The sequence below is a fragment of the Panthera onca genome, chromosome F1 (assembly GCF_046562875.1).
Source record: "Panthera onca isolate mPanOnc1 chromosome F1, mPanOnc1 haplotype 2, whole genome shotgun sequence".
Classification (NCBI taxonomy): Eukaryota; Metazoa; Chordata; class Mammalia; order Carnivora; family Felidae; genus Panthera; species Panthera onca.
Window position 1 is genome coordinate 14979854 of NC_138355.1, and position 16016 is coordinate 14995869.

Below are 16016 nucleotides of genomic sequence, written 5' to 3' on the forward strand. Positions count from 1 at the left end.
ATAATACACTCTAGTTCCATCCGTGTCATCGCAAGTAGCAAGATTTCATTCCTTTTGATGGCCAAGTAATATTCCATTGTATATATATGTCGCATCTTCTTTATCCATTCATCTGTTGATGGACATGTGGGCTCTCTCCATAGTTGGGCTATTGTTGATAATGCTGCTATAAATATCAGGGTGCATGTGCCCCTTTGAATCAGTGTTTTTATCCTTTGGATAAATACCTAGTAGTGCAATTGCTAGATCATAGGGTAATTCTATTTCTAACTTTGTGAGGAACATTCATACTGTTTTCCAGAGTGTGTGCACCAGTTTGCATTCCCACCAACAGTGCAAGAGGGTTCCCCTTTCTCCATACCCTCGCCAATACTTTGTAGTTTCTTGTGTTGTTAATTTTAGCCATTCCGACAGGAGTGAGGTGGTATCTCATCATGGTTTTGACTTGTACTTCCCTGATGATGAGTGATATTGAGCATCTTTTCATGTATCTGTTAGCCATCTGGATGTCTTCTTTGGAAAAATGTCTATTCGTGTCTTCTGCCCATTTTGTAACTGGATTATTTATTTTTTGGGTGTTGAGTTTGGTAAGTTCTTTGTAGATTTTGGATACTAACCCTTTATCAGATATGTCATTTGCAAATATCTTCTCCCATCCTGTAGGCTGCCTTTTCATTGTGTTGATTGTTTCCTTTGCTGTGCAGAAGCTTTTTATCTTGATGAGGTCCCAATAGTTCATGTTTGCTTTTGTTTCTCTTGCCTCCAGTGACATGTCTAGTAAGAAGTTGCTCTGGCCAAGGTCACAGACTTTGCTGCCTGTGTTCTCCTCTAGGTTTTTGATGGTTTCTTGTCTCACATTTAGGCCATTCATCCGTTTTCAATTTATTTTTGCATATGGTGTAAAAAAAAGTGGTCCAGTTTCATTCTTCTGTATGTCACTGTCCAGTTTTCCTAATGCCATTTGTGGAAGAGACTGTCCTGTTTCCATGGGATATTCTTCCCTGTTTTGTTGAAGATTAGTTGACTATGCTATTGTGGGACCACTTCTGGGTTTTCTATTCTGTTCCATTGATCTATGTGTCTATTTTTGAGCCAGTACCATACTGTCTTGATAACTATAGCTTTGTAATATAGCTTGAAGTCTGGAATCCTGATGTCTCCAGCTCTGCTTTTCTTTTTCAGGATTGCTTCGGCTATTTGGGGTCTTTTGTGGTTTCATGCAAATTTTAGGATTGACACTCTAATTTGAAAAAATTATTTACACTGTCATTATTTTTCTTTGTTCAGCAGCTTTATTTAGCACTTGCTTCATGTGATCAGTACTTTTGATGTATGCCCAACCCCCATGAGGCAGAAGTTTCAAGGATCTCCTGCTGTGAGGCTCTAGCTTACTCAGTATGTGACTGAGAATCCTGTAATCAACCCTTAACTGGAGAAGGATATGATGGCAATAAATTATCATGGAAAAGAAAATGAATCAGAGGTTGGCCTTTGAGAAAAGCAGCAAATATAATTTACCTTTTAAATAGTTGGCTGGAAAACCCTCCTTTTATAAGTGGTGTTTCCTTGCTTAATAAATAATTATTATCTGAAACTGTCTACCCATAAATGTTTGAACATCAGTGCCATTTGCTGAGCTATGCTGTCAGTCTCACTCTTCAGTGCAGTTTTACAGTAGACATTTCACTTCCTTGACTCCCAGACATACATATTTAGTATGAAAAGCAAAAAATAATGAAATAAGGAAGCTCGACTGCAAAGCCTCTATTTAAAGTATACACATGGTGTTGATGACCAGCGATAAGAATGAGCCTGTCTTCTGCTGATGTGCTCTGCTAGAGCAAAGAACAACTGACTCATAGGTGAGGAAATGTACGTCAGTTCACTTGATTGTGAAAAGTGCTTTTAAGTAAAGTCTCTGTCGTCCTCTGTATTCACTTATATTCTTTACTGTTAACGTCACTCCATAAATTTATTCTCAACCTACGCCGGAGTTGAAGCCGCTTTGCAATAACGTCCTAAATACAATGGGTGGTGGACAGAGATAAGAGAATGCCAACATGCCAACACTGAGAGTCAGTTCGGTCTCAGCTGAGTTTAAAATTTCAAGCAGCCAGTGTAAAAAAAAAAAAAAAAAAAAAAAAAAAAAAAAAAAAAAAAGGAAATAAAGTATATTACTTAGTTCTTATCAGAAAGAAATACTAACCCATGTTCCTCAGGAAAAACTTGTCCTGGCATTAATTTTTAAAAGAATTTCTTAGGTAAGGTTTTATAGTAGGAGTCGTGAGTGACGTTAAAGACCAGACCTTCAATAGCATTTTTACAGCAAAGACATAGACAGGTTCCTTATGTCTGTTCATATTTTCACTAATCTAGAAAAATGACAGTCAAAACCACCTATTTTAAAAATTGGCTTTGTATTTTTCCACCTTCTTTCTCTTGGTCAGCTATGCCTGGTGAACGCCTCCTGCCTTGTAATACCAGTTCAAAAGCAGTGGTGGCTACATGCTGGGGTTGACAATTTTGTTAAAGCTCGTTACAAAACTTGGATATGCGAGAGAGTACATTTAGCATTAGCCGATAACGGACGCATCTTCTCCTCTGAATCCAGATGCAGAGTGAACACCTGCCAAGAACGTAGCTTGCCACAGTTCGTGTCAGCAACCAAAACACTCTTAAAAATTTAAGTGCCATCATACCTCTCGCTAGCTTTCCAATGCCATTAGCATAACATCTAAGCTCCTGACTTTGCTTCCAAGTTTCTGCAGAATTAGGCCTCTTCTTACTCCTGTAACGTCACCTCCTACTACGTTCCTGCTTACGCTTCACGCTCAAAACACTCTAACCAACCTCCTCCCTGTTCCTCAAGCATCTCATTCCCATCTTTGCTATTGCGTCTGTACCTGGAATGTTCTTCCCCAGATATTTGCATTCACATCCTTGCCTCGTTCCTGATCTTAGGAGGAAAGTGCCTAATTTCTCACCACTAAGTAATGATATTAAGGGTAGGTTTTTTTGTAAGTTCTTTATCAAATTGAAAACATCCCCCTCTTTTCTTAGTATACTGAGAATTTTTATCATGAATGGTTATCAAATTGTGTCACATGCTTTTTCGGCTTCAGCTGTTATGTTCACATTATCTTTCCTCTTTACCCCATTGATGGGATGGATTACATTGACTTTTTTTTTTCTCTAAGTCAGAGGTTTTATTTGTTTATTAAGATCTAATTGACATACATTATATTAATTTCAGTTGTATAACATAATGATTCAATATTTGTGTATATTCCATTGATTGATTTTTTAAATGTTGAACCACCTCGCACATCTGGAATAAATCCCACTTGTGGTGTATAATTCTTTTTATACATTGTTAAATTCAATTCACGAATATTTTGTTGAGGATTTTTGTGTCTATGTTCGTGAGACGGCTTGCTACGTGGTTTTCTTTCTTGTAATGTCTTTATTTGTTTGGGGCGTTGGGGTAATGTTGAACTCATAGAAAGAGTTGCCTCTGCTTCTGTTTTCTGGAAGACATTGTAGAAAATTGGTATCATTTCTTCCTTACGTATTTGGTAGAACTTATCACTGAAACCATCCAGTCCTGATGCTTTCTTTTTTTGGATGGTTATTGATTAGTGATTCGGTTTCTTTAATAGTTCTTTAATAGTTAACTATAACTATTGTTATAGATTGTGATTAGTCCATTCCATCTAAATTATCAAACTTGTGGGCCCAGACCTTTCATATTATTTATTTATTGTCCTTAAGTGTCCCTGGGATCAGTAGTAATGATCCCTCTTTCATTTCTGATATTGATAATTTGTATCTTTTCTCTTTTTTTTTTCTTAGTTAGCCTAGCTACAGGTTATTGCTTTTTACTGATTTCTTTAAAGGAATACCTTTAGGGGCGCCTGGGTGGCGCAGTCGGTTAAGCGTCCGACTTCAGCCAGGTCACGATCTCACGGTCCGTGAGTTCGAGCCCCGCGTCAGGCTCTGGGCTGATGGCTCAGAGCCTGGAGCCTGTTTCCGATTCTGTGTCTCCCTCTCTCTCTGTCCCTCCCCCGTTCATGCTCTGTCTCTCTCTGTCCCAAAAATAAATAAAAACGTTGAAAAAAAAAAAAATTTTTAAAAAAAAGGAATACCTTTATATTTCCTTGATTTTTCTCTATTTATTTCCTGCTTTCAATTTCATTTATTTCTGTCCTAATTTTACTATTTCTTTTCTTCTGCTTGCTTGAGGTTTTAGTTGCCCTTCTTTAGTTTCCTAAGGTGGAAGCTCAAATTATTAATTTTAGATCTTCCTTCTTTTCTAATATATGTATTTAATGTTATGGACTTTCCTCTAAACAACTCTGGCTCATCCCATGAATTTTGATAATTTGTATTTTCATTTAGTTCAAAATATTTTCATGTTTGTTTTGAGACTTCTTTTTGACACATGTTATTTAAAAGAGTGGTGTTTAATCTCCAAACACTTGGAGGTTTTACTGTTATTGGAGGTTTTGGAGTTTTCTGTTATGCATTTCTAGTTTAATAGTATTATAGTCTGATAATCTGATTTGTATGATTTCTATACTTTCAAATGTGTAAAGGTGTGTTTTATAGTCCAGAATGTGGCCTATTGTGGTGATTGTCTATTCAAGTTTGAAAAGAATGAATTATTCTGCTGTTACTGGATGGAGCAGTCTGTATGTGCCAATTCAATTAAGTTAAATGATGTTTTTCAGGTGGATCGTATCCTTACTGATTTTCTGCCTTTTTGATCTATCAATTACTAAAAGAGTGTGTTGAAGTCTTTAACTATAATAACTTTAACTACAATAGTGGGTCTTTCTGTTTCTCCTTTTAGTTCTCAGTTTTTGTCTTATATATTTTGATGCTCTGTGTTAAGTGCATGCATATTCAGAATTGTTATGTCTTCTTGGAAAATGAACCCCTCTATCATTATGTAATGCCCTTCTTCATCTCTGATAATTGTCCTTATTCTGATTCTTTGAAAACGTATTGCTACTTCAGCTTTCTTTTAATGAGTGTCTGTCGCAGACTCTGAGTCTGCAGTTCTCTCTTCAACAGCAAGACAGCAGCCGCAGAATTGAATACAATTGAATTGGGGCTAATGTCCAGGGGGGAGACAAGAGCCCCGAACTGGGGTTTTGTCTCTGTATTTACTGACCTCTCAAGATCTCACACACGTGGTGAATGTGAAGAAAACAATCAGATAGTAATCATTAACTTGTGTGTAACAAGCAGAGGACCTGGGGGGGAGGGGGCGGCGGGGGGGGGGGAGGGGGGCAAGTGGTGTTTGTGATCAAAATATATTGGCACCAGATGGAAAGTAATTTCCTGCAGGTGATAGAACAAATTACTCGTGATCCCATTACAGTATCTCACTAACTCACCTTGGGCGCTTTCACCCTGTGGCAGCGGCTTTCCGCCCTAAGCTTTTTTCTAACCCACTTATGTGAGTATAAAGGAATTCTTGAACCTATTTCCCCACAGGTGTTAGCATATCTGTCTCAACCTTTGCTTTTAATCTACATGTGTCTTTATATTTAAAGTGGGTTTTGGGTACCTGGGTGGCTCAGTCGGTTAAGCATCCAACTTGGCCCAGGTCATGATCCTGCGGCTCATGGGTTCGAACCCCACATCGGGCTCTGTGCTGACAGCCAGGAGCCTGCTTTGGATTTTGTGTCTTCCTCTCTCTCTGCGCTCCCCGACTCTCTCTCTCTCCCTCTCTCTCAAAAATCAATAAACTTAAAAAAAATAAAGTGGGTTTCTTATAAACGACTTATTGTTGGATTTGTTTTTTATTCACTCTGACAATCTGTCCTGTAATTGTTGTATTCAGATCATTTATATTTAAAGTGATTATTGATATAATTATCAGTATAATTACCATGTTTTTAACTTGTTACTTTCTTGTTACTTTCTCCCTTGTTACTTTCTTCTCCCTCTTTTTCTGCCTTCTCTGGTTTTAATTGGTAATTTTTATATTACCTATTTTACCTCCTCTCTTAGGATAGCAATCATATTTTCTTAATAAAAAAATTTGCTGGTTGCCCTAGACTTTACACTGTCCATTTTAAGCTAATCTAATGCTAATTTTATGTAGTGCAGGTACCTTATAGTAGATTATCCATGATTCTTTCCTCCTGACCCTTGTGACATCACTTTCATTTATTTCATTTATCCATATGCTATAATCACCCAATATATTGTTTCTATTATTACTTTTAAGTCTAAAGTTTAGTTTTCAATAAATTAAGAATAAGAAAAGCAAAAGATTTTATCTTAACTTCATATATTCCTTCCTTGAGATTTTCCTTTCTTTATGTAGATCCATGTTTCTGATCTGTATCATTTCCCTTCTCCCTGAGGAACTTCTTTGAATATTTCTTGCAGAGCAGAACATTATAACATTTCTTCCTTGCAGTAAATTATCCCAGGTTTTCTTTTCTGGGAAGGTTTTTATCCTTCACTCATGAAATATAATTTTGCTGGATATAGAATTCTAAGTTGGTGGGTTTTTTTCTTTCAATACGTTAAATGTTCTACTGCATTCTCCTCTTGTTTGTCTGGTTTCTGACAAAAGTCTGCTGTAATTCTCCTTGTTCCTCCATAGGTGGGTTTTTTCCCATCTCTGGCTTCTTTCAAGATTTTAACATTTGTTTTTGATTTTCTGAAGTTTCAACATGACATGACCAGGTAGAGATTTTATATCTGTATCTATATATCTATATCTGTATCTATATCTATATATCTATATCTATATCTATATCTATCCTGCTTAGTTTTCTCTGGGGTTTTTGAATCTGTGGTTTGCTGCCAATCATTAATTTTGGAAAGTTCTTGGAACATCATTACCTTGTTATTACTTTAAATATTTCTTTGGCTCCATTATCTCCTTCTTTTCCTTTTAATATTCCAATTGCATGTAGGTTATCCTTTGGATATTCTATTTTTCATTTATTTGCATTTCATTTTGAGAGGTTTCCTTTGACTGATATTCAAGCTCACTGGTTCTTTCTTCTGCCATGTCAAGAGTACTGATGATCCCACCAAAGGCAGTCTTCATTTCTGTTACAGTGCTTTTGACTTCTAGCATTTCCTTTTGATTATTTCTTAGAGTTTCCATATCTCTGTTCATGCATGTTGTCTTAAACTTTCCACAAAAGCCCTTAAACATTTTGACCATAGTTAAATTCCCAGTCTGATAATTCTAATATGTGTGTCAGCCTGACTTTAGTTGTGATGCCTTGTCTCTTTAGACTGTGCTTTCTCTTGCCTTTTAGTATGACTCGTACACTTCTTTGTTGTTGTCAAAAGCTGGATATGATGCATCATGAAGTAAATAGGACTTTAGTGTGAAATTTTATGTTAATCTGGCTAGGAGTTGGGCTGTGTTTAATGTTTTCTGTAGCTTTCTCTAGACTTCGGGCTTCCATAAGAACTCCTTTTCCGAGAGACTCTGTGTCTTGCCACTCCTTCAGCTGTAACTCAGTGTTGTTAGACCGGAGACCTATTGGTCCGGTGGTATGGTTTGGTAGAAGAGAATCACTGCATAACCTTATGATTAAATCTCAACCTTTGAGTAGGCCTGTGTCGTCACAAGTGTGTGTTAGCTCCTCATCCATTGCATTTAGGTGAGAAAGAGAGAGCTGGAGAGAGCTGGAGAGCTCCAGAGAGAGCTGGAGATGAGAAAATGCCCTTCCCCCACGTAAGTTAAGGCTCTTATTGTCTTTTTCCCTGAAGAGTAGGTCTTTGTTTTGGAAAAGGCTGTAGGCATATTTCACAATGGCTACTTTCCCCCTTTATCTACAGAACTTTTCCATCTTCCCACATTGAAACTTTATATTTATTAAACATTAACTCCCTATTTTCCCTTTTCTCCAGCCCTGAGCAATCACCGTTCCTTCTGACAGTGTGTGGTCTTTTGTTGTCTGTCCTCTATCACTTAGCATAATGCTTTTGAATTCATCTATTGTGTAGTATGTATCAGTATTTTGTTCCTTTTTTTCAGACTATAGTATTCACTGTATGGATGTACCACATTTGTTTAGCCACCCACCAGTTGATGAACATTCGTGCTGATTCTGCTTTTGACTATCACAACTAATGTTGCTATGAAAATCCGTGTACAAGTCTTTGTGTGAACACGTTTTCATTTTCTTGGTTAGATTTCTAAGTGGAATTGTTGCGTTGTAGGTAATTATTGGTAGTTTTCAAAAGTGGCTGTACTATGTTACATTTCTACCAGTAACATGAGAATTCCAGTTCATTCACATCCTGGCCAGTACTTAGTATTTTCTCCTTTTCTAAATTATAACTTCTTCAAGGGTGTGTAGTGGCAACTCATTTGGTATTAATTTTCATTTACCTAATGACTAATGATGTTACGTACTTTTCATATATCTGTTAGCCATTAGTATGTCCTCTTTGGTGAAATGTCTATTGAAGTATTTGGCCCATTTTTAAACGGGGTTATTATTTGTTTGTAATTGAGTTGTAAGGATTCTTTATGTATTCTAGGTACAAGTTTTTTTTATCAGATATACGATTTATAAGCTCTTTTCCCTGGTCTATGACTTGTGTAATCTTACTTTTGGTTCTAGGTTTTTCCTCACAAGCTCAGCCTTCAGATGGTTTGTAAATGATCATTACCTCTGATCTAATGAGGAAATTTCCAAGGGAGAATTGGACTCCAGTAACTCCTGCCCCTAGAGGAGTTGAGCTGAGACTGCTCAGCTGAGCCATAGCCCTTCTTACAGGAGTACCTGTTACAACCTGAGGCAGGGTTCTTTTCTAAAGTGTCGATATTCGTACATAGCAGATAATTCAGCAGACTTTCCCATCAAACCAGCAGTGATGGGGTGACATATATTAAGAGCTTCACCAGTATATATTTTATTCCTGTAGGTCACAGGCGTATCAGTAATAAAGCCAGAGTTGTCTTTAGTCACTAGGTTTGAAATTGTAAGATCTAGACCATATTTCCCAAAGAAATCCTATCACTAAAGATGTAAACCTTAGAAAAACCTTAGAAACCTCCATTTTAATCAGTCAATTCAGTGAAATTTTATAGGGTATTGTGCTAGGTAGTAAGAGACAAACAATGAACGAACCATGTTCCTGCCTTCAAATAGATTGAAGTGTATATTTTCATACAAATGACCACAATACATAGCTGAGTGTATATATGGTCATGAGGAACATTAGGGAAGGCTATCAACAAAAAGTGGCACTTGAGCTAATCTTGACGAATAAGTTGGATACCAGAGGCAGAAATGGGGATGAGAGCATTCTAGAAGCATGTGCAAATATACAGAAGCTGAGGCTGGTAGAGAACGTTAACACCACAAGATGTATTCTGGAATAGTGTAGGATGTGAAACAACTGGAAAATCAGGTAGGCAAAGGCTGTAAAGAACCTTAACCACCATCCTTTAAGGTCTGTTGACCATCTTACTGCGCCCACCATTGCTAGATAACCTGAAGGAACAGTTCTCAAATTTTTGCATTTGTATCATCCAACGATCACTACTTTATCATATCTTCCTCTTTTTTTAAAAAATTTTTAAAACGTATTTATTTTGAGGAAGAGAGAGAGCGAGCAGGGAAGGGACAGAGAGTGAGGGAGAGAGAGAATCCCAAGTAGGCTCTGCACTGTCAGCACAGATCCTGATGCAGGGCTCAAACTCACAAATCTGTGAGATCCTGACCTGAGCCAAAACCAAGAGTCAGACGCTTAATGGACTGAGCCACTGAGGCGCCCCTTAAATCTTCCTCTTAATAGTAATAAAATTCTAATTTTTATTAGATATTAATGAGTTCACAAGCACTGTATTTGTCATTTATGATGAGTTTAAAAGGCACTAAATATGCAACAGTGTGGCTGATAGTTAATTTGCAACTGTGTATTTATTTTTTAAAAGATTATTTTAAAAAACTTACAGTGATGGAAAATTTTAAATACTGTATGATCATTTGTTAGATTGTTACGAAAAAGGCCCACTTTTTTAGACATGGAGAAAGTCTTCTCTTTACATATTTCATTCAAGAACATTTCAGATGTATTATTATACATCTATTAGATCTGTTAGATTTGTATCAGCTAGTTACATGGTATATTCACGGCGTTTTGTGAATCATTAGCTTTGTTTTAAAAGGTTGCCTAGGAGCGCCTGGGTGGCTCACTTGGTTAAGCATCCGACTCTTGATTTCGGCTCAGATCACGATCCCAGGGTCCTGGGATCAGGCCCCAGATCAGGCTCTATGCTGACTGTGGAGCCTGCTTGAGATTCTCCTTCTCTCTCCTTCTACTCCTCTCCCCAGCTCGTGTTCTCTCTCTCTCTTTCTCTCTCTCTCTCTCTCTCTCTCTAAAATAAAACATTTTTTGTTAACATGGCCTAACTTGAGACTTTGCATAGGTACATTTCTGTTTTTGTGGAGGAAAAAAAAAGGCAACTTTAAAACTGTCCCAGGCAGGAAAATAATGGCTTGTTAGGAATATATGTTGTTTTAGTGTGAATCACTGTTACTTTACTTCTTTGATGTAAAGATGGATGGTTACTATTCAATGCAGTTTTCAATAAAAAGTAATAAAAATTTCTAAGTCCTGAAATTCAAGCATTCTTACCAATGTAAATAGTATCTACTTGAGATATTAAAAACCAACCGAATTTTCAGCTCAACTGCTTTTTTGAATTGCTGGGTTCAAACATAAGTAGTTTTTGTTTTCTATCTGCCTATTCCATAACCAGATTCAAGAATACTGACAAGTACCTAATGTGATGAAAAGTTTCATTTTAAGAGTAGGAATTAGTATAAATTTTGCTGTTATGATCATTGTAAAGCAAAGAAAAATAAACTACAGTAACATTAATAAATGACTCTTATAGGAGATAGGATTAAAGAAATCCTATAATCTGAGCATTTGATTTTAAGTTTTAAAATTTTCTTTGAGAGAGAGAGAGAGAGAGAGAGAGAGAGACCGAGCACGAGCAGGGGAGGGGCAGAGAGAGAGGGAGACACAGAATCTGAAGCAGGCTCCAGGCTCTGAGCTGTCAGCATAGAGCCCAAACCCACAGACTACGAGATCATGACCTGAGCTGACGTCAGACGCTTAACCTACTGAGCCACCCAGGCTCCCCTAAATATATTTTTTAAAGTGATAACTAAGAGAAAATACATTTACAGTACCGACTACATATATATTTTTTTAAATCCACATAGAAGTGGACCTGAGCAGTTCAAAACCATGACGTTCAAGGGACAACTGTACAAATGAATGATTTCACAAAGAAATACCTGAGCTGATGCCCTTTAAGAAAGACGGCATGACAAGAAGAGAAATACTGCCAATAGGATTGCTAATACTAGGGTGAGCAGTGACTGGAAGGAGACAGGAAATGGGACAGTGGCTAAAAGGACATAGAGGTTCAAGCAGAGGAGGATTTATCATGAAGCTAAATGAAGCTCACGTTTCAGGGCTTTTCACTCCCACAGGCTCCTTCTGTGGCCCACGGAGGAGCCCTAACAATGTGTTCGTATGAAAATGTGGTTTTGTGGGGGCGCCTGGGTGGCGCAGTCGGCTAAGCGTCTGACTTCAGCCAGGTCACGATCTCGCGGTCCGTGAGTTTGAGCCCCGCGTCAGGCTCTGAGCTGATGGCTCGGAGCCTGGAGCCTGTTTCCGATTCTGTGTCTCCCTCTCTCTCTGCCCCTCCCCCGTTCATGCTCTGTCTCTCTCTGTCCCAAAAATAAATTTAAAAAATGTTGAAAAAAAAAATTAAAAAAAAAAAAAAAAGAAAATGTGGTTTTGTAAAATTTCCAAAAATTGAATCTTTTAACAACAATAATCCAGTGTCTCCTTCCATTTCGACTTCCTCCATCACGTGCTCTCTGCCTTTGGCTGGCTGTAGACACTGCTAGACTTTGACTAAAGTAGAGTGAAGAATACATTTAATTTGGTTTTATATTTTAATTCTGAACAAAAAATATTTTCAAGTATAATAAAAACGATAATCACATTGAATTAAGAATTATTTTCCTTTTTCTCTACCACTTAAATCCTGAAGAACTTGAGGGAGAGAAAATAAAATCACCTGTCCAGGTCTAAAGTACTATGAAAACAGAAATGCCAAGAAAATGTGGCAAATTTCTGGTCACTGAGGTATATATAATCCAATGCAGTTATTTTTGGCTGTAGTCTAGATCTGTGTATAATTTTCATCTTTGTGACAACTATGTAATCACGTGAAGCAAAATAAATTTGAGAAAGAACGGAGGAGTGTAAAAAATGAAATGCTATGAGATACTAAAGAATAATTTAGCCAAATATGCATCCTCTTACAATAGATGCATATTCTATCCAACAACCAAACCTCTTTAGTAAACACTGTAAAGCAGAATTAGCGAAGAGGTTTATTTCCACTAGTTTTTTTTTTTTTTTTTAGAGGACTGGGGAAGAGGGGCAGAGAGAGAGAGAGAAACCCTAACAGGAGCCATGCCCAGTGCAGAGCCCAACACGGGGCCTGCCCCGTGGGATCATGACCTGAGCCAAAATCAAGAGTTGGACACTCAACCAACTGAGGCCTACCCAGTCACCCCTCCATTCGAATTTTTAAGACTTTCCGGAAATAACTAGACAGCCATAATTTTCTTAACATTGATGTGAACCAGTCAGTGGCAAACCAGGATCTCTGTAAAATATAGTACTGCATGAACACTACAATTTAGCTATGACTAGATGTGTGTTAAACAGTAATAAACAGGGGCGCCTGGGTGGCTTGGTCGGTTAAGCGTCCGACTTCGGCTCAGGTCACGATCTCACGGTCCGTGAGTTCGAGCCCCGCGTCGGGCTCTGGGCTGATGGCTCAGAGCCTGGAGCCTGTTTCAGATTCTGTGCCTCCCTCTCTCTGACCCTCCCCCGTTCATGCTCTGTCTCTCTCTGTCTCAAAAATAAATAAACGTTAAAAAAAAATTGTAATAAACATGAAATAAACATGCTTATTTCCAGAGATCTCTAAATTATGTTATTTTATTTTATTTTTTAATTTTATTTCACGGGGGCTCCACACCCGGCGTGGAGGGCAACGGTGGGTTCTGAACTCACGGCCCAGAGATCAAGACCTGAGCCGAGATCAAGAGTCAGACGCTTAACTGACTGAGACACCCAGGGACCCCTCTAAATGACTTTTTATAAACTGCTGGATTTTTGTACAACCCTCTCCCAGTATAATATGCAGATACACAATCTTTCAGCCTCTTCTAGAAGGACACAAAATCTGCCGCTTTCCCAGGGAGCCATATTTTTGTTGCTTCCTCTGCATCAACATTATGGCAAAGAGCCGTATGACTGCAAGTGTGGCGCAGAGCCTCTGACCTCAGCCGCACTGCTCCCAAACTCACTCTCCTTTTCGCTCTTCTCCCGCCTTTCCCCCAGTGCTCACCTTTTGTTCTCTACAGGCAATCTCCGCTCCCCTCAGGTCCAGCCCCCCACCCCCCAGCTTTCCGGGCTCAAATTTAAAAGAACAAAAGCCGAACGCCCCTTCCTCCACGAGGGCGTCAGGGAGAAAACGCATTCGTGGAATCATGACAGCCACAATAGGAGCAAGGGGACAAAACACCTGCGTAGCTGATGAATCCCAGTTAAACGAATTCTGAAATGACCTCCACCTGGTAGCCGCGGCCTTTGGTTCCAAAGTGACGCCAGGCTTCTCCATCTGGATGACACCCGTGCATCCTCCATAGCTTTACACAAGTCGTCGCTTTGGGTATCTCTTTCTTCGTGAGGATTCAACAGATGCATTCTTGAAACAGTTTCAAACCCACAGCTGACATTTTCTATTTTCGGAGTGTCTTTTCATTATAAAAGAGCCATTTTTGCAGTAGGCAGACAAAAGCATAACCTCTTTCTTTTAGATGTCTTTTTTTTTTTTTTTTACATTACTACAATGCTTTATAGTACTATAATGCTTTTCATCAGGAAAAAATGGAATCTATATTTCACCACTACTGGAGTACAATACAGGTAACACAGGAGGAATGGATTTTTTTTTTAATCTCCATTATTGCAAAGAATGAAAATACCCTGACTCATTTATCTCTTTAAGTAATGTGGACTGTAATAGTTTTGAAGTAACCATACCTCTCTTCCGTTCCTTAAAAGTAGACGCTTGGCCTTCATAGTCATCATTTTTGTCTGATACCTTTACTACTTATGTTATATAGATTTAAACAATACGGCTTGTCTGCTTTTGAACAAATAGGGTTGTATTGATACGTTCTGGTGTGTCTTAGTTTTTTTACTCAAAATTATAGGATTCGTTGAAACTGTTGCTTGTGGCAACAATTATTCATTCCTGTAGAGTCACATGCCTAAGTGCCCAGTGGGCACAAGTGTCTGGGACTTACCATATGAGAAAACGCAGCTCTATAGCATATGCGTAGGAGCAGAATTGCTGGGTCATAGCGCATGCACATCTTTGAATTTAAAGATCAATGCCGCAACATGCTATTAAGAGGGGTTGTACCGGGGCGCCTGGGTGGCGCAGTCGGTTAAGCGTCCGACTTCAGCCAGGTCACGATCTCGCGGTCCGTGAGTTCGAGCCCCGCGTCAGGCTCTGGGCTGATGGCTCGGAGCCCGGAGCCTGTTTCCGATTCTGTGTCGCCCTCTCTCTCTGCCCCTCCCCCGTTCATGCTCTGTCTCGCTCTGTCCCAAAAATAAATAAAAAACGTTGAAAAAAAAATTAAAAAAAAAAAAAGGGGTTGTACCGATTTACACTCCCGCCAGCAATTTCTGAGGCATTACCTATGGAATTTTAACTTAAATGTTTCTATCTTTAATTTCTAAAATCAATCTTTATGGGCTTTTTCAAATCAGTCCTTTCATTTTGGCTAGCCTCTTGTTACTTGCTCATTTTTGTGATCTTGAGTTTTAATATATTTTTCAAATGTTGATTTATTTTGAGATAGAGAGAGTGCCCGTGTGCGTGCCAGAGAGCGGGGGAGGGGCAGAGAGAGAGGGAGAGAGAGACTCCGAAGCAGGCTCCATGCTGTCAGTGCAGAACCAGATGCCAGGCTCCATCTTACCAATGACCTGAGCCGAAATCAAGAGCCAGATGCTTAACCCGATGAGCCACCCGGGTGCTCTGATATCATCTTTTATATTTAGAATTTTATACATATTCATCTTAAACTCTGTGTCTAATAATCCCAATATCCCAAAGACATTGAGACTCTTATCTGTTGTTCATTGTTTCTGCTCACTCTCACTTGTGGTTGCTTTATGTCTTTGGTTATTTTCAAAATAAGATATTTAATTTGTAATAACTTACGAATTTCCAACAGTAAATATTTTATGTATTTGACCCGAGAGGGACCTGCCACTAAGTGTCCTATTAACTGTTCGTGCTTTACTGTGGTTTCTTGGGGCTGTGAGAGGATAATAATTGTACATATGGGATTAGAGTTGACAAATTAAAAAAAAACCTTTTTTTTAAATGTTTGTTTATTTTTGAGACAGAGAAATACAGAGCATGAACGGGGGAGGATCAGGGAGAGGGAGACACAGAATCTGAAGCAGGCTCCAAGCTGTGAGCACAGAGCCGGATGCGGGGCTCGAACTCACTGACTGTGAGATCATGACCTGAGCTGAAGTCGGATGCTTAACTGACTGAGCCACCCAGGCGCCCCTAGAGTTGACAAATATTAAGAGTAATAACACTTCTTATGCTCTTTTGCTGTTGAGGGAGGTCATTGAGAGGACACGACAACTGATTGGCCTGTGAGCTGGACCCTGGCAACCGGAGGCTCCACATCCCCTCCCCTGTCCTTGGAATGTGCATTCTGCTTGCCCTTCCTGCTCCCAGCAGCTGTCCAAGTGCCTAGCCTTAAAATAGTGATGTGGTATTGAGATGATACGCACGGTCAGCGTGATGAAGGCATCCATATAAACTTACAAGACTGGGTGGGTGGGTGCAAGGATCCACTTATCTTGCAGTAGCCCAAGATAAG